The following is an 18,353-nucleotide window of genomic DNA, read 5'->3' as shown; positions in this document are numbered from 1 at the left end:
TAGACATATCTGATCGCTCTTTGTCAATGGAAGTTGTCACAAGACAGATCAAGAGCTCGTTTAACTCAGAAAGCTAAATTTTGGGAATAGATACAGCATTGAATCTGCTCCTAGTTTTGGTTTCATTGGAGACAAAGAACTGAAAAATTCACATTTTCTCAGAAATGTCATGAGTTGAGCTATTTCTCCTAGATCTCCATATAGCAGAGAATGCTTGTGGACTGACAGTCTTGCACAATATTTAATACTTGGCACTTAAATCTCAGGAGAACAATTAAAATACTGCTAAAGGCAGAAGAAAGTCACCCCCTGGCTGACAGGGACTTTCTGAGGTGCAGGAGTGTAAGTCCCACCATCTTTCAGCTGACCATTCCCCTCATTGCAGGGAGCACCGGGATACTTTTGGCGTACCTACCACAAACTGCGTACACAAGCACATTTCGATGACAGCATCTGAGCCAGATTCCCAGCCTCCCTGAGGAGTTTACAGGAGTGCGATGTGAACTCTCAGATATTTTACTATTTCTACCATCTTTGTGCAAATGTGGGTGTACAGCCATTCATGTACGACAGGTCACTGGAGTAAACAAGCACGTAGGGGTCTTGTGAGCATGGGTGAAAAGTAATTCTTATAAGGGAAAAGGGGTTTTACCTCACTTGCCCTTTTTTGCTCTTATAGGACAATAGCTAGAGTAAATCTGCACAACAATAGAGTCAGATTTCTAATCACAAACTAATGTCTCCATTCTCAACACATCAGATGAGGAAAAAAAATTCTGTTCCCTTTCCCATTGTTGGCCTCCAACCAAGTTCCATGTGGGTCTAATACTGCAATCTTCATTCAAATAAGAAGAGATTTATCAAAGAGATGATCGGGACTTTTGTCTATAAAATCAGCTGGTTCCTGTTAGAAGATTCATTCAATCATGATGACATTTGTGATATCTCTACCAAAATCAGCAGAACTCATTCCTTTTGCTTTGCAAGATTCGTCTCATTGTATCTTATCAAAGCCTTTTTGTTACTCAGACCAACGACTGTAAAGAATTATCAGAAAAAAAATTCTGGAACTGCTTAAGACTACTGATTTCATGAGGGGGATGGGACGGGTGCATAGAAATCCCCTCCCAAATTAATAGCATTTGAGTCCTGAAACAATTGTAACACAATAAAATTGTCTTCAATATTACAATAAATATAATGAGCCTTAGAGCAATTCAGTCACAATAATAAAACACAGAATCATGCAAATAACACTAATAGTAACAGACAAATTCTAAGAAAAAGTATTGCATCTATCTGACAATAATAATGGTAAGAAGATGAGAAATTAAATCAAATCAGAAAACAAACTTTCAATGGAAAGCTTACTGTCCAGGATTTTTATAATATAAAATATGTCTAAAATAAAAGTAGCAAGAAAATGTTATGTATCCTACCATACTATTCATATTTTGAATTTTTTTTTTTCAATTTTATATCTTCCATCTTTGTTTTCAGTGTTTAGGCAACACTTCCTGGGATTGCTCTTCATGGTTAGCTTCCCATTTATCATTTCTCTTCTGTTATCTGGTCCTAGGAGGTAAGAAATGACAGTAAAAGAAAAATAATGGGTCAGTGAAAGAAAAAGAGAGAAAAAATTATCTAGCCTTAGTCCCATTTTCTATAATATTATAGGTACTCTTCATTTGTGAAAAATGGGAAATAACACATTATGGTTCCTAGATGCTGTTAAAGCCTGAATCTACCAGTCCACATTCAAAAAGTGCCAGCAACGTTTTTGAAAGGACTGCTGCCAAAGAAAAAATAATATCTATCTACACTTCAGGAAACAGAATTTGTGTCCTAAAACTTACTCCAAGGAAAGGGAGAACATTACTCCCCATCTTTACGGGTTTCTGAAGACACGTTTAATCCATGAGCTAATTGATTTATTTTGGCAGGAGAGCTGTCCTTTTCTCTTTCTCTTTTTTCTTTTTTTTTTTCTGTGAAACAAGCAAGCTATCAGGACAATTTTTTAAAATGTGAAGATCTGCTTAATAAACTTCTTTGAGAGTAGTTGGGACATAGATGTTTCATATAATTATTAGTTATAGGTTAAGATAAAACAATGATGGCAAATTATAAGTCTGAGTTTTATACTGTGTACCTATTAAATCTCTTTTCTATTGGTGATCTTATCCAACAGTATGCAACAAATGTATTAGTGCAAAGCATGCATTAAATGTACCACACGTATGTAGCCAGATAGTTGGATGACATAAAACTAATGCAAACATTTGCATTCTTCTTCCATGGGGGAAGCATTTACTTCTGTAACGTAGAGCATTTGACCAGTTCATATCCCAAAGTTCATCTGATACGAGTAAGGATGTTCCTTTTTTTCACAGCAAATATGTAAAACTTTCCCTGTGGACGTTTTCCTATAATGCAGAGCAGCAAAGCTTATGTCGCTCAGCCCTCTCGCTACAGAAATAGGACAGCACTCACTTGCCAACTGGCCATGTTAGACCTTGACCTTTGGAAACGGGTCTTCAGTATTAGCCATCTTGCTGGTGCTTAGGGATCTCTATTAGTGATCAGGATCTGGCTCTTCCCGGCACCTCACACACATAAGAACAAAATTTTTGCTGCCCTGAAGAGTTTGAGAAAGTAATTTTCTCCTCAGCCAGCCAGTGGTGGCTGGTGCAAGCTCCTCACCGAAGGCAGGCGGACATTTCCCAGCTGTGAGCAAGGGCACGCAGCCTTCGGTTGCCCTCCAGGCTGTGTTCTTAACTGCTGCCCACAAATAAGTCGTTTTCTCCATTTTTGCCATGTCAAAGCTCTATAGCTGTTTCTCCCTGCTTTTTCTTTTTTTTTTTTCTCGTTCCCTTTCAAACCCATCGCTTTGTCCCCACAGAACTTGTTTAAGCCATCAGAGTTTTAAATTTAGCTCTGGCAGAAGTCAGAGGGTAGGTTTCCGTGCCCACCTCCGGTGATGTAAGGCTAGCTTCGGGGGTCCGTGCTTCCAACTGAGCCTGGTGCCTGGTGCAGGAAAGCTAAGCACACCGATTTTCCCATGCCCTCAGACTTTGCCTGCCGATGCCTGCAAAGCCTCTCTGGGCTGCCTGGCGGGGACCACTGCAGTGAACAAAAAGCAAATTCAGCACGGTCAGTTCTTGTTTAATCCTTATACGTGAGGAGCCCAGGCTCCAGCCAGCATGAGCCAGGGCAACCTGGTCAATCGAAGTAAGGCTGTGCCAGGTTATGTCACCTGAGGACCTGGTCCCTGGTCGCAGGAGCCTTTCTTGAAGTTCACCACGAGATTTTCAGCCAAAAAACTTTGCATTCCCTTTCAAATAATGGCTGCTTTTTCCCGTGCTGAGAGCAGAGTTCTCATAAAACGTGTACTCCTGTTATTATTATGAGACAGTAATGCTAATATTATAGTCGTACCCAGAGGCTTGGAACGAGGTCCCATCATGTTGTACACTGAACAAACATAGCCATGGGTTTTGGCCAAGGTGTCAGCCCTGCCGCAGCAGCAATCACTGCCATGTGCCTGCAGAGAAGCTGGAGGCACCAAGCGGGACGAGACCCCCGTGGCTGCCAGATAGCCACCAGCCATGTCTCTTCAAATACCCACCCTTTCGTGCCCTGAGGGTGGGGTTTCACCCTCCTTTTCACAACCTAAAGAAACCTGCCAGATAGAAAACTTATAGGATGCAACATAAGACAGAAGGTAAGATAGGAAGGCCGTCATGACCCTCACAGAAGAAATAAGAAAATACCTGATCTGTGTACCATCACAGGCTTAATCGATTTGTTTTTCAAAAGAAATATTCCAGTCATGAGCTTCCAGAGAGATTTTTAATGATTTTAAGTAACCAATAACTGGCTTACGCTCCCTCCTAGGGTGCAGAGATCATGCAAAAGGGAGCGAAAAGGTACACGCTCCCAGCTTCTGGCTCTCAGACATGCCTTTGTAAATTGTACAGTGCCCTGCAAGCCAGAGGGTGACAGGGGAGATATCATCAAACAGAGCCTGTCTGAAGGAAGCTTTCCGTGGTTCAGATACGTGATCTGCTGGAGAGACATGGGACAAACGGTTCATTTGTTTGTTCATTTATGTCAAGGATTCAAAAAAACACGTATTTCATTAGCTTTAACATATTTAGTTGAATATTTAACTATGTTAGCATGAGAAAACTCTAGTTACTGTACCAGTTGGTTTACTGGAGAAGTAATTATTGATTGATACATGCTGTTTATTAGTACTCTCTAAACACTACATGTTAACTGATGTAACATTTCTCAAGCAAAATTTCAATCCTAGTACTGCCGTTTGCTGTCTGTCCTGGGGTACCTGGAGGCTGTCCCTATGCTTTGCCATTCTGCAAGGTACTCTACAGGCGCATAATGTTTCGCAGACCCTGTTTCAAAGACTTTTAAAATTACGTTCATGGTTTCTGGGCTGGATTTTCTGTTAGTTTAGATTGGCAACCCTGCATTGACTTCAGTGGAAGTCTGGTAATTTACACCAACTGCGAATTTGGATCTTTATTTCTTCTTCTTTTTATTTCTGAGGACAGATTGGTTTATTTTAAAAGCTGGCTGTTCACTAGAAATGTGTGAAATAACTTTTTTTGCTGCATAAATATTTTTAAACAGTATTTTCAAGGATTTTGCAATGAGTTACATGAAGCTGGCAAAGCTCTGGTACCCCCTTCATCTTGTGCAAACAGAATTATGTAAAGAACAGGCCTTTGGGACACTAGCATGTTCAAGCAAAAAGAACATTAAAAAGCAACTTTTTTCCCAGAGACCCTTAACCTTTCCCCATCCTGGCCCCTGGAGTGACATTCCACCATCCAGAGATGTTACCTGATTTATCCTGACCGCCCCCACTAGATTTCTTTTATACCCCAGATAGGACCAACTGGCCGGTTTACTGCTTGCTTTTGCCATCACTGCAATGAATAATTAATCTCATGCTGTGAGTCCCTCGGTCTATAAAGCCTACTCCAAATTCAATTAAATTTCTAAGTGTAGGCACAAGGCCATCTAAAAGTTGTTTTTCCCTTGAATTTAATAGGTTTTGGCCTAGAAAGCTGGTCCTCTGGCCTGGTAGTTTTTCCCACATAAGGGAGGCCTTTCTCTTTCTTCATTATTCAGAATTACCTCGAGATCTTCTTAGCAGTAAGCACTCAGTTAACCATACACCTCTCCAAAATATTTTAATGTGATGAAGCCACTGAGCATTTCTAAACATTGACACGAATATTTATGACTGTACAGTAAATGGTTTCTGCATCCCTTTGAGCGTTGTCTAAGGCCAAAACTCATACCAAAGGAATCAAGTTTAAAACCTTGACATGAAAATCAGGGCTTGGCATCTGGTCCTTGAAGGAGGGCTGCACCCCTGCTGAGGCTGCAGGGATGCTTTGCCTTCTCCAGAGCTGCCTCTCTCCCAGCTCTCTGTACATGCCTTGGCATCCTCGCTCCCATCCAAGGTTTTTTTCCCTTTTCACCAGTGTTTTGGGGAAGCCAGTCCTACTCTGTGCAATATCCAGTCTCTCTCCTGCTGATGAAGCAGTTCACCTCCTCAATTATAACCACTCTTATTCCAGGATCCCAGTTAGTTGCACACTGGTATTGCCAAAGTAAAAAGATACTGATTTGTGCAACAGCAAGACACAGACACCGCCAGACACTACATGTATGTGGGATGTCTTTGATCCCTCTCTTTGAGCTTGAACTCCTTTCGCTTCCTCATCTCCAAAAGCTGCGCTGGGCACGGTGGTGCAAGGCTGTGTGAGGGTGGGTGTGAGCTGCCCAGCCTGCTCCAGTCCCAGCCCTGACACAGAGACCTGTCGCAGCTCCTTGTGCACTAAGGTGTTGATGGCTCCTCCTGCCTTGCATGCCTTGCATCGGTGCATCCCTCCATCTGACAGCAACGGATGTTGCTGCCTGACCCTTTCCACCCACCCCAGATCTGCCCCCTGCCTGCCCCAGCCGCTCAGCCCCATCTTGCTTTGCACTCCCAGCCCCAAGGGGCTGCTTCCCCGGCTTGCATACTGGTTCCTCACTCTTGCACTCCCATCACACACTCGCACACACGCAAACACATCTGTTTCTGCAGGGATTCCCACAGCTCTCTGCCCACCCTCCTGCTCCTAGTTCCCCTGTTCCCAGCCTGGTAGCAGGGGCTGGCCGGGAAGAGGGGTGCAGAGAGCCTAGGGATGTGCATCCACCTGAGCTGTTCCTTTCTCCTGGAGGTGGAGGGCAAAGCGCAAGGGGCCTTGCAAGGATGGCTTCCTCCCGAAGGCAGAGCTGAAATTTATAAGAGGGCTGGAGTTCTGCCTTCAGATCTTTCCTGGCTCCGCTCCTGAGAAAATCCTGTCAGTGAGAAGAGCTGGCAGCACCGCTGGCTCCCCCCGCTCCTCAGCTCTGGAAGACCTGCTCAGCGCTCGGCCCTCCGGCTTCTGAATCGCGGCTGAGCTGCACGTGGAGCTGGCCATTGCTCCCAGCCTTTGCTCTACCCCTCCGTGCGCCGCTTCTATGAATCACAGGTGTTGTGCATTTCCCTCGAAGGACTGAAAGGAGTTTTCAAGAGCTCCAAAATCACTCGAAGTTAATGGGAGCTGGGAGCCCAAAGTGCCCCTGAGGAGCTGCACTGCCCCAGCGCCGCTCAAGCCCTGATGTGCACTGGAACTGGGATTCCTAAGTCACAGGATGCTTTTAAAAATGCGTTTCACTCTCTCAAGCAAGTAGGAGCCAAGAGCTTGCGAGTTCTGGTCTTGCTTCTGCAATTAAACTGTTCTGAGGCTTTTAGGCAAGTCACAATCCTACTGAGCCTCTTTCACCATCTGTAAAACGGAGATAACAATATTTAACTTCCTTCCAAAGTAAATGTTAATAAGACTTCAGCAGCTTATGTCTGCATAGGGCCTTGAAGATACAAGGCACTGGGAGAGCATTATGTGTTGTCGTTGCTAATTGTGAATATCCTTCGCTTTAGTTTGTTGTCAATTATTATTAAAAGTGAGAATTTGTGATCCAATGTAATATTACTCTGAAAAGATTTAGTATCTTTCACAGCCTGTAAATAACTTGGTTGTATTTGTCTGATGCAGAGATGGTAATAGGAAACAGATTTCAAAAGTGGTGCAAAAAGGAATGTGTGGTTATTCTGACAATATAGTTTTCTTAAATTTAAACCTGATAAATCAGCTTTGGGCTCATATTTTCTCTGAGGAGAATATTTTTAAGTGAGGCAACATAAATGAATTCCTTAATTGGAACATAAACATTAGCACTATGTTTCTACCCTTCCGTTCATTCTAATGAATAAACAGACACATGTCGGGGCTTTAAACGACATTTGGCAAGGAAGTATAGGGAATTTGTTCACAAATTGCAGAAGGAATCTCATGAAGGTCTTCCCACTACCAACTGTTAGAGCCCAACAGGTGAAAAGTGACCCGCTAGACACACCGGTGTCACAGAGGGCATCGTGACATATCAACTGTTTATCAAAAACGTTTGTCTTCCTTACCGTGAAATGCCTATCTGAAGCCATCTAAAATTTGGTAAATGAAAGTTAATTGGGCTGCAGTGAAGAAAGTAGATCAACTGACCCCCTCGTATGGGTAGTTATTCAGGCACAGGAAAGCTCTGCTCTTCATCTTGTTCCTTTTGTTCCCTTCATTTTCTTCCTGTTTTCTTTTTTTTCTTCAGGAACCGCAGGACACTAGATACATCCACTCAGGCTCTGCATCTCCAGCATGAATGTTGTTTTTCCTCCCCCATCCTGCTCATTCCTATGGATTCACACTACCATGGGCTTCCCTTTAGTGGGGGCTAGCCCTAAAAATCAACCTTAATGTAAAGGGTGGAGTAGCTCTTGGCAGTTGTGCCATGAAGAAGTCAATTTAGGAAATGCAGAAATTTTCTCAGGCGTATGGGATTCTGGTTTTGGTTTTCCTCTTAGAGATTTCCATCCCCAGCTGACTGAGTCTCCATCCCCTAACACCAAAGGGTTCCCAACCCTTCTGGATCATGGGGCACCAGCTGAAGGATTGTTGACGTTGATATTCTCCTTTTCATAGGAGCGAGTAAGCACAGAAGAATGGGTCACTGACACGAAGCAGCCAATTTGTCTGCGGAAAATGAAGTCTGGACTCTTTCTTCCATGGTTGAGGTTTCTTTTATGCTCTCAAGCCTCATAAAGCCACTGTGTAGCTCCAGGTGTAGGTATGGTTTTGTGTGTTTTTAATGTAGCTTCTTAGATCCTTTAGATTAAAATCCATAATATTTTTCTAATAGCTGTTTTGGAAGGGTCAGCTCTAATGAGTTTTATTATAGTTGGTAGCGGCTCTCAGCATATATGGATCTTTAATGGAATCTTGACTTCTGTGAAGCAGATAGGAATTTCTCAAAAGGACAGAAAGGAGTGCGAATGCTAGTCTTTTCCATATTTCTAAGCAGCCAGTTATTTTGGAATCTATTGCAGATGTATCCCATTAACTGTCAAGTTACTTAGTAAACCCACCAAATTACTGCACACTCACTCAATAAAAGTGCTAGATATATAAAAGAGCAAGGAAGTTCTCAAGGTTTTTCTTAAACCTCACCAGGAAAAAAAGAATTGTTTGTTCTTTCTTTTTTTTTTTTTTAAACAAGGAGTACAGCCAGGGAAAATGAATGTTAAAAAACAAGCAGCACAAAATGAGGGCTTACATTTCCAAACCTCAACATACCACATGTGCCTATAAAATACAGGAAATGGGTACAAATGTGAAGCTGCACACAGGATTAGAGGCACATGAACACATTTAAAGCAGGTGGAAATAATGTCAGCTGGAGCTGTAATGTTAGGTCTGTACCAGGGGGCAAAGAGTAGATGGGGCTATATTGCTATTAAAGTACTCTTGATACAATTTTCTGAAAAGAAATCATAAACACAAACAATTTCTGGCATCCTTAAACAAATGTACAGATGTTAGTTGCATCTCTTCCCATTACTTTTAAAACAGGAAAGCCTCCAGGCCTTCGGCTCAACTGCAAAGCCTTCCAAATCCGGAGAGCTACTTTGTCAACAAAAGGAGCCTTGGGGAACATCACTAAAGTGACTTTTTTGTCAACTGGCATTACAATATCATGCAAGGCCAACACATGACATCAAGCTATTGGGAAATCTGTGGCCTGGTGCTAAGTTATCCTCAAATAAGTGTGTCATGCATAGAAACAATGATGGGATGCACACAGGACAAGTAATAAGATGGCCTCTACTGCCCCCACAGACTCAGCCCTGCAAGATCAGCATGGGCAGGCGTAATCCTCCGCAAAAACGTCTCCGTTTTTCCCTACCAATTCCCAAGTAGAACACGTTTGGGTACACTGCATCAGAAAGAGCCTGGCAGGATCAGCTTCTACAGAGAAACAAACTTTTCATTTCTTTTTGGATAATCCTGCCAGCAATGAGGGTAAAAATAATTTGCCATTAGCTATGCCCAAGGCTACAATCTCCTCTCTGAAGATCCTGGGCGCAGCTGGAGCTGACAGAGCCCGGCAGCCAGGGGAAAGGGCTCAGAGCTGGCACGGAGGCACAGCACAGGATGGTCCCGACCCTGTCTGCATCCTCTGGGATACGAGTCGCTCTGTGTGCACAGTTGGTAAAGTTTACTGCATCCTGTGCCTCTCCTGCCAAACTCGCGCTCACAGTGAGGATCCAAATCAAAGGCTCTCCTGCCTCTCCAGCCCTGCCTCCTTGTAGCAGCTTAGATTACACATTTTCCAAGGACTAGAGGAGCGCCCATGTCCTACGGCTTAAAAGCAAAAACTAAAGAATTGACCAGGTCCAAAGAAATTTTTGTTTCCAAAAAAGACAAAATGTGAATGATTTCAGAGTCTGGAATCCCTTCAATCAACGCCTTCCAAAAGCAACCCTAGCCCTGCATCCAAAATCTACTGAGCGAGGGAAAACAAGCAAACCTTTCCCACTTCTGAAGATATGGCATACTTGTTTCAGTGCCCATTAAATGAGATAGTAAGTTTTCCTCCTCTTTGCCAGGTTAAACTACAGATATTCCTTCCCATTCTCTTGTAGTGTCTTCCAGAGCACAAATAAAGCACCATCTGGCCCTTCATTAACTCTATTTGATTTCCTTTGATCTCATGTAAACGATGAGAAAAAGATCTGAGACTCCCTTCTCCTCTTTAGACATGTGCATAACTCACTTCAGTGTCAATGGGAATTAAACATGGTTATGGAGAGGAAGAAATAGAAACCACTGTGTGTTTCACGGTAGCATCTTTGCATTTGCAAAATGGAAGAAAAATGGTCCAAAAGCTAATTCTCAGATCGCATTCCTCCAAGTCTGAAAGTGGACCTTAGAGAGGATGTAGAAATACCAGGATACTGTGACAGGACACAATAGGGTAGTTGATACTTTTATTCATAAAGCAAACGGTCTCAGTTGTCTCGAATTCAAGTGTCTGCAGCTCAAAGGAAGAGAAAAAAAATAAAACTTAAAATGCATTTTTAAGTTTTCCACACCTTACTTTATCTTCTCTTTCTATACAAGAGTAAAATTGCTATAAATTAACGCCTGAGGTCACAGAGCCTTCCAAAGCCCCTCTTTTATTTGCCCCCCTCCGCTTCCCAAACAGCACCATCATTCCCCAGCTGAAAGGAGCAAGTTCAGCATTATCTTCTCTCACCGCTGGTCAAGTTTGTAAGGGCAAAAGGTGCTCTATCTGGTTGCATTGGCCAGAGAAGCAATGGATCCAGAGAGCTGGTGGTTGCCAGTTAACACCCCACAATTCCTAAAGCATGTGGAGCAGTTTGTGCCTATGTAACATCACTGGTGGTGAAGGCCAGGGACGCGTGCACCCCCAGGAGAACCACAGCCACCCAGGCAGTCGTGGTCAGGAAGGGAGGCGGGGATGCTCCATACCCCTTCACATCCTCTGGAGTGAGGTGCTTGGGGTAAGTGCCAACCGAGGCCTTCACTCCGTCCTGCACCACACCCTGGCACTGAGGTTCCTGCTTTGCCCTCTTGCCAGGGGTTTTCTCAACCCCCATCCCACCCCTCAGCATCCCCTGCTGCCCCTTTAGTGAGGCTTTTTGTGGATCAAGTGATGGATTTAGGGATGCATGAGCGTGGCGAGAGCTGACAAGCCTGCCCAAGAGCTCATTGATCTAAATACATGGCCCCTTCCGCCCAGCTGAAGTGTGTGCATATTTGTGTATGTACACTTACACATATATATAAGGTCTGTTTCTGAGTCTGTCCCGTCCAGGTGTTCCCAACCTGAGCACGGACTGTACAGCCCGGGCACGGCCACAGGGCGAGCCGGGCGCTTTGCTGCCAGACCAGGACGAAAGAAAACTGTGGGAAAGGGAGCCCCCCGCCCTGCGCACCGGCCCGCGGAGGCTGCGCGGGGCTCCGCGGGCGCGGAGGCGGGCACGGCCCCCGCCCGCCGGGCTTTAAGCCGTTTGGCGGCACCGCTGCGGACGGCTTGTCCCGCCATCCGCGGGCGCGCAGCGCTGCGCCGGGGAGCGGCGTGGCCCTGCGGAGCGCCGAGCGGCGGGGAGCCGCCAGCGGGAGCCGGGCCCTCCCAGACGGTCCGTTTCTTTTCCCTGGCGTTTAATGCGGGCTCTGATCTAGTGCAATAATCAATAACCATCCTTCAGCCTTTGAACACCAGGGGGCTGAGAGGACTTTTCAAGACAAATTCCTCGGGCGATGATGTATACTTCACACTTACTGTGCACTTTCCACTGAGAAAAGAGAGAGAAAGAGAAAGAAAGAAGAAAAAGAAAAAAAAAAAAAAAGGAAAAAAAAAAACACCAAAGGAAAGAATTGCGTTTATCTACAGAAATCAACGACTGAAAGAATCCCGACCGCAAGGCGTGCCTATATTTAGTGGCCAGACTTTAATCGATGTATATGTGTATGCGTGCATGTATGTTTATACATCCATATAGATTTATGTTATTATGTATATGTGTATGTATATACACACACGCATTTGTTTATTTTTAAAAAGGCGCCAAGGGGCTTTACACACGCAAACCTTAAAGGAAAGAGGCTTTAAAGCCCCGCTTTGCGACACGTAGCTGGAGCCTCCACAAGCGCCTCGCCCTCGCCCCGCTCCCCGGGTAATTACAAGCAGAGTGCTCGCACAGTTTTTAATAACTGTCTCCCTTTCAGCACATCGAAAAAGCAATATATTTAAAAGATATATTATGTATGCAACACTTGATAGGGAGCTCGGGGGAAATGATCTCCTGGATGTTACTCTGAAAGTATTTTGGTCTGGCTGATTGCAGAGGAATTTAATTTTGACGAGCCAAATCCCTTCTTTCAGGTGATAGGGGGGAATGGGACCGTGCTCAGGGGCTCGGCCGGCACCCTCGCTGCAGCGGGCGAGCGCCAGGGGTGGCGTGGGGAGCCGGCGTGCGTGGGCTGCGCGACAGAGAAGCCTGTTTGATGGCTTCTTCAAAAATCGCTGCCCAGATGGAGCTCAGCTCTCTCCTCGATAAATGCCTTTCTACCCTAAAACCTATCCGCCTGCCTCTTTCTCCGACGGCTTTTCCCCGACGACAGTCCCGGGATGTCCCGGCCGGGCGTCGGGGCGCGACGGCCCCGTTCCCATACGGAGTCCCCCCAAAAACGGGCAGGCGGAGCCGGGGGAGCGCGGCTGTGGGCGGTGTGGATACCCCGGCACGGATGCAGGACTGCGGGGAGCCCCGGCGACATCCCGGGGTGCGCGGTGCCCCACCACCGTCCCCCGGCGTGGGCCGCCGCCCCCGCCGCCAGCTTGGGGCTCGCCTGGGCTTCGGGGGGCTTTGCGGGGAAAAAAAGCAGAAAGAGAGGGCCTGCGCCCCCGGGTGCGTGGGTTTGCGCTCCCTCGCGAGCGATGGACGCGCGGGGCTGATCCGAAAATCCGGGCGTGAGGCTCAGAGGCGAAGCCTTCGGGCTCCCAGCCCCGCGTTCAGCTGCCGGGGTAAAAACCAGTCGGCGAAGGTGCGTTTCAGTCAGCGAGACATTTCAATTCCCCTCGCATATAAACACAGGAACGGCCTTTCAAGAAATTCAGACAACTTTGTAAAACACCATCTACTCACACGTTCACACCGAGAAGAGCAGTAAAAGGGTATGAGTGCAGGGTCTGGATTTTATATTTTCCTGTCCTCTGGGGTCTGGTTTTAGACGGAGGGAATTGTTTTTTATTTTAGGGATTCTTTTTTTTTCCTTTTTCTGTGTGGGGAAAGATTAACCTTTCGAGCCGAGAAGTACAGGTGCTCCCAGGAATTTCTCCCCCCCCAACACACCTAGGCGAGAACGGCAGAGCCGTGTTCTGCGGGACAGCGAAAGGGAGATCACAACGCTGAAAGCTAAAACAAAGGGCTCTCGTATTTCCCACCGAGCAGTACCGGGCTAGTTATGGCAGGGAAAAAGCCAAGTCCTCAGCAAGTGAGAGAAGCAGGAAGAAAGCCAGTTGAAGGCGGAGAGGCAGGGACTTTCGTTCAGAAATTGATCTGCGCTTGGAACAGGAAAAATTGACTCTTCTCTTCACATCTGTACGATTATTTCGGTTTATTTATAGCTGATGGGGAAATATCATCTTTTCCTTCCCCTCCCTGGAAAGGGGAAAAGCACTAGTAGCTCTCGCCCTAGGGGATAAGCTTTTCCGCCGCTGAGGACAAGGGCTGTCGGCGAGACCCGGCGGCGGCCGGCGGGGGCTGGGGGCGTCGCCGCGCACCTCCCGCCCCGGCCATCCCCGCCGCGGCCGGACGCGGCTCCCGCCGCCTGCCCGACAGGGCCGCCGCTCCGCTGCCCGCCTCGCCGCTATCTCTCCAGCGAAGCCTTGCACCGCCTGGCAGATCAGGGTCGTGTTTCGGGGGAGCTCTGCGAGGCGTGGAAGAGGAGGGCCCAATCCTGCGGGCAGGCTCGCGTAACGTTCAGAGGAAGTCTTAACTAAGCAGAGACCGTAAGGTCAGCTTCCAAAGCAGCCTACGGGGCTGCTTTGTGGCCATAAAGTCCTTAAGTAACCTTGCATTTAAAAAAAAAAAAAAAAAAAAAGAAAAAGAAAGAAAGAAAAAAAAGAAGCCTTCTTTGACATGGTTCAGTAATAAAACAATCGAAAAAGCTAAACCTCTCCCACTCGGGCGCTCCAAAAAGGGAGTTTGCAATTAGCTGCAAAATCCCCCTGTGAGTTAATGACCTAATTTGTGAGGTATAAATGCACTAACTGTCTTTGCTTTCTTCTTTTATTTTTTTTCTTACTTTTATTCCCCCCCCCCCCCCCGGACCTCCATGGAAATGTCTTTATTCATTCGTTTGTAATACACCAAAACTATGACTGCGACACTTTGCTGCGCAGTATTCAAAGAACGGAAAATACTCGCTTGGGTACCCTTGGCTTTGTAAATAACTGCTTTGCCAATAGATGGCATAGTGTCCTTTCCATTGTGAGGAAGCTCCGCTTCCCCGTTTATTTACCTTGCTTGTTTGTTTTGCTCGCAGCAATTTTTTTTACGCGTAAACGTCTCTTTGCATTTCCTTCCCTGGAGTACAGAAAACATAGGTATCTTTAAAAAGGTATATTGCAAAAATTAAAATTACAGATGTAATACATACTGTGAAACCTATAAAAATGCGTTTACAATGGTTACTTAAAAAAGAAATTTATAACTTTCATATGTACCTTACTCGTGCAATATGCAACTGCCATATGTTTCCTAGTTCCATAATTCAGTTTTTCCTGGACAGCTGGAGCAGGTAGTACTTCTTAAAGTACATTTCATGTAATATGAGAACTAGCCCTGACTAAAGACCGAGGGTTACCATAAAAAGACACAAGCCTTGCTTAAAAAATGTTGTTTAACTACACATCATTTCTTACAATGGTATGATATAAATGTTCCCGTAGACCCACGTTATGACAAAACGGGGATATACTGTATCTTTTTTACTGCTGAAGTCCCAACCTCGCAAACATAAATATTTCCAATTAGTTACTCTACCCTAAACTACAGTGATTTAAGGCTACCTAATTTAATTTAATTCCATACATGCTTTCATATTCTTCCTGAGACAATAGTGAAAATATGAATTAAATTTATAGGAAAGCAATAAAAAAGTAAAGCTAGAGGTTTCTTCAACCCTCATTTAGCGTTTGCAAACGTTTATTTTGTGCCTGGAGTAATGAAAAGGCTATTTTTAAAAATCGTTTGTCTGAAACGAACAATAACTGTAAGTGGGAGCGTCATATTAAAGACCGGAGATTTCCTTAAAAACGATGTATACTCGTGGCTGCGTAATTCCAAATTAAGGTAGTAATTTAAGCGCTATAAAACGCAAGCACCAGAATATTTATAATTTTAACACGGGTGCCTTTAAACTGTGTTTTCAATTCTTTAATGCGATTCCTCAGCATTTTCACCCGTCTGGAAAGCCGGTCGGTTGGCTGCGCACTTATTTCCGTACGCTGATCTTATTTATACTCCGCAGCAGGGGAGGGAATATTTTTTACCGCAGTTTTAAAACGAGACCCGAAGCTGCGGACGCACGGGCCGGTAAAGACGGCCGGGCCGAGGGGCTCGGTGGAGTGCGCGGGAAAAGGCCGGTAGCCGCCGCGCGGGGGGCGACACGCGCCTGCCGGCAGACCGGCCGCCCCGTCGGCGGGCACGCCGGGCCGGCCCCAACCCGTTCGCCTCCTCGGTGCGCGGCCGCTCCGGCGCATGGCGCCGCGGTGCTGAAGCGGGAACAAAACGTGCCACGCCGCACCGACAAGCCCTCCTCTAACTCCACTCACAGCAGCTGTTTGAGGGCTGCCGTCGCGCCGCCGTGGCCGCGCTCCTGGCAGGTTGGGCTTGGCTTCGGGGCGACTGCCGACGCCCGCAGGGAGACTCCCCGCGGTCCGGGTTAACTCTGGGTCACCGCAGGCGACACCCGGCTCTGTAAGCGGCGAGGGCGCTGGGGTTCCCCTCGCTGCCCCGGCCCCGTTCCCATTTCTCGGCTCCTGAGCTAGGAGCACCGAGCGGGATGCTGCATGCGCCCTGATCCTGGAGGCTGGGGCCGGGTGGGCTTCGACGTCCCCTTGCTTTGGGAGCCGCCAGTCGAGTTCGAGCCTGGGGAGTCTCAGGTGTCGGGGAAGCCGGTCCCGCTCCCTCCCGTCCCAACCCGGCCGCGGAGCTAAGTCCGTCGGGCGGTGTGCTCGGGACAGGCCCCGGGACGAGTACCGAGGGCTGAGCCCGGCGTCGCCGGGACTCCGCGGGCCAGGGGCCGGCGAGGCGCGGGGTGAGCCGGGGCCGCCCGCGCCCCTTGCTGTGAGCCGCGCTCGGTGCGCGCCCTGGAAGGCGACGCACACAAGCCGGGGCAGCGTCTGGGCCGCTCTAATCGGAAACCGAAGGAGAGCCCCGCCGCCGCCGCTCGGACGGCCGTTCCTGCCGGCCCCCTGATGCCGCCTCCTCCGCCGGGCTGAATCCCGCTTGGAAGCGGCGAGAGCAGCCTGGCCGGAGGGTCCCCGCCAGAGCGGGACGGGCAGGCTGTAATACCCCGCCGTGGCCAGGGGGGCTAAGGGGGGCTTTCCTGCCTCTTTTAAATTTAAGCCAGGCTTAACCTTCTCTCAAGCCTGTTTTGAAGGTGATCTGTATCTCCGGGAGAGTCGCTCCAGGCTTGCCGCGCACCCTGTTATAGGAAAACTGGAAGTGCTAATTCACCCCCAAGACCCCCCAGTCCTCCCACTCAGCCGCAACGGCGTAGAGCAAGGAAGAGCGACGGAGGCGAAGGTGCACTTGGGATGTACAGAAACAGAGTTTACATGCGATTTTCTCACCGGCGTCTATAATCTTTCTCCAAATATAATGTTTGACTGATTAGCCCCCGTCAGCTACCTGCTGTCAGTTTTATATGCCACGTCTCCTTAGGGTGAAGCGATTAGGCTCACTGGGGGAAAAAGCGGATAATGATATAAATATGTTTTCCTTAGTGACCGCTCCTATGGTCCCCTGCTGGGAAGTTACAGAAAATCGTGCCTTTAAAGAGAAAAGGACGCTGTGGATATTTTACTCTCTGATGGCACCCGGCTTTAATGTTCGAAAAGATTTGAAGAAATCACACCGTGAATGGCAAAACACGGCCATAACCATCCCCTAAATGTCACTCGAGATTTTCGAAGGGAGCGCAGGAAAATATCTTTCTGGTGGAAAACAGTTTAAACATCTTTTTTTTTTTTTTTTTTTTTTTCCCCCAGGAAGTCTAAATATGCGATTCTCCTACATCAAATAAGTAGCGCCTCACCCAACTGCCTAAAAACCCGGACTGCATTTTAAAGCCCGGAAATAAAAGTAACCCCAGAAAGGTGTTTTGAATATATATATTATTCCATTAGCAGATCACTATATATAGAGATTCTTCTCTCTTTCATCATCCCATAAAAAAATTAATCGGACAGACATATGGATCACAGGTTGTTCGATAAATTTAAATCCACCCAGTTATTTTAAAAAGTCAAGCAATGAAAACAACATGCCACATATCAACCTACAGAAATCTGGCAAGGAAAAAAAAAATCAACAACAACAACAACAAGCGCCCACCCTCTCGGAAAAAAATAATGCGGGAGATTTGTCCATCCGCCGTAGGACGGGCAGACTGCGCGCACCCCACCGTGCGGCGCGGAGCAAGGGGTCAGGGTCTCCTCCGCGGGAAAGCGCGGCTGTGGCTCTAGGGGGAGGGAAAGGAAGAAAAACTGGGCAGGACCAGCAACCCCGTGCCCAGAGGCTTCTCCGGGACCGCCGAGGCACCCCCGCCGCTCCGGCTCCGTCCCCGTCTGTGCGCCGAAGCCGCGCTGCGCCGCGGAGAGCCGGGCGGAGGCGGGGGGCAACTCGCCCCCCGGCAGGTCCCGACGGCTGCTCGGGGCCGACCCCGCTCTCCCCGCCCGCCGCCGCGCTCCGCTAGAAGCGCGGCCTCGGCCTAAAGCCCCCGCGCCCCCGCTGCTCGCACGCCGGGCCCCGCCGCCGCGGAGCGCACCCGCCTCCTCCCGCGCTCCTCCGCGCCCCCCCGCGCCGCTGCGGCGGGGGTCGGTACCTGCTCCCGCGGGCCCCGCCGGGGCCGTTGCGCCGATGGCGGTGGCGGTGGCGCGGGTGGCCCGGCGGCCGCGGGCGGAGGGAGCGCGGAGCGGGGCCGCGGAAGGTGCCGTCGGAGATGGGCAGGCGGGGAGGCTGCCGCAGCGCCCTCGGACAGATAACATCCATTTCCTTCCTTCCTCTCCCTATCGATCTCATCCCCACCGCGACGGCGTTTAAACTCTTGCAAGATCCTCTAGCTTAGCACGTTTCGACCACTCTCGCACAT

The sequence above is a fragment of the Calonectris borealis genome, chromosome 3 (genome assembly GCF_964195595.1).
Source record: "Calonectris borealis chromosome 3, bCalBor7.hap1.2, whole genome shotgun sequence".
In the NCBI taxonomy this organism is placed as follows: Eukaryota; Metazoa; Chordata; class Aves; order Procellariiformes; family Procellariidae; genus Calonectris; species Calonectris borealis.
Note: the sequence above shows the minus strand (reverse complement) of the source record.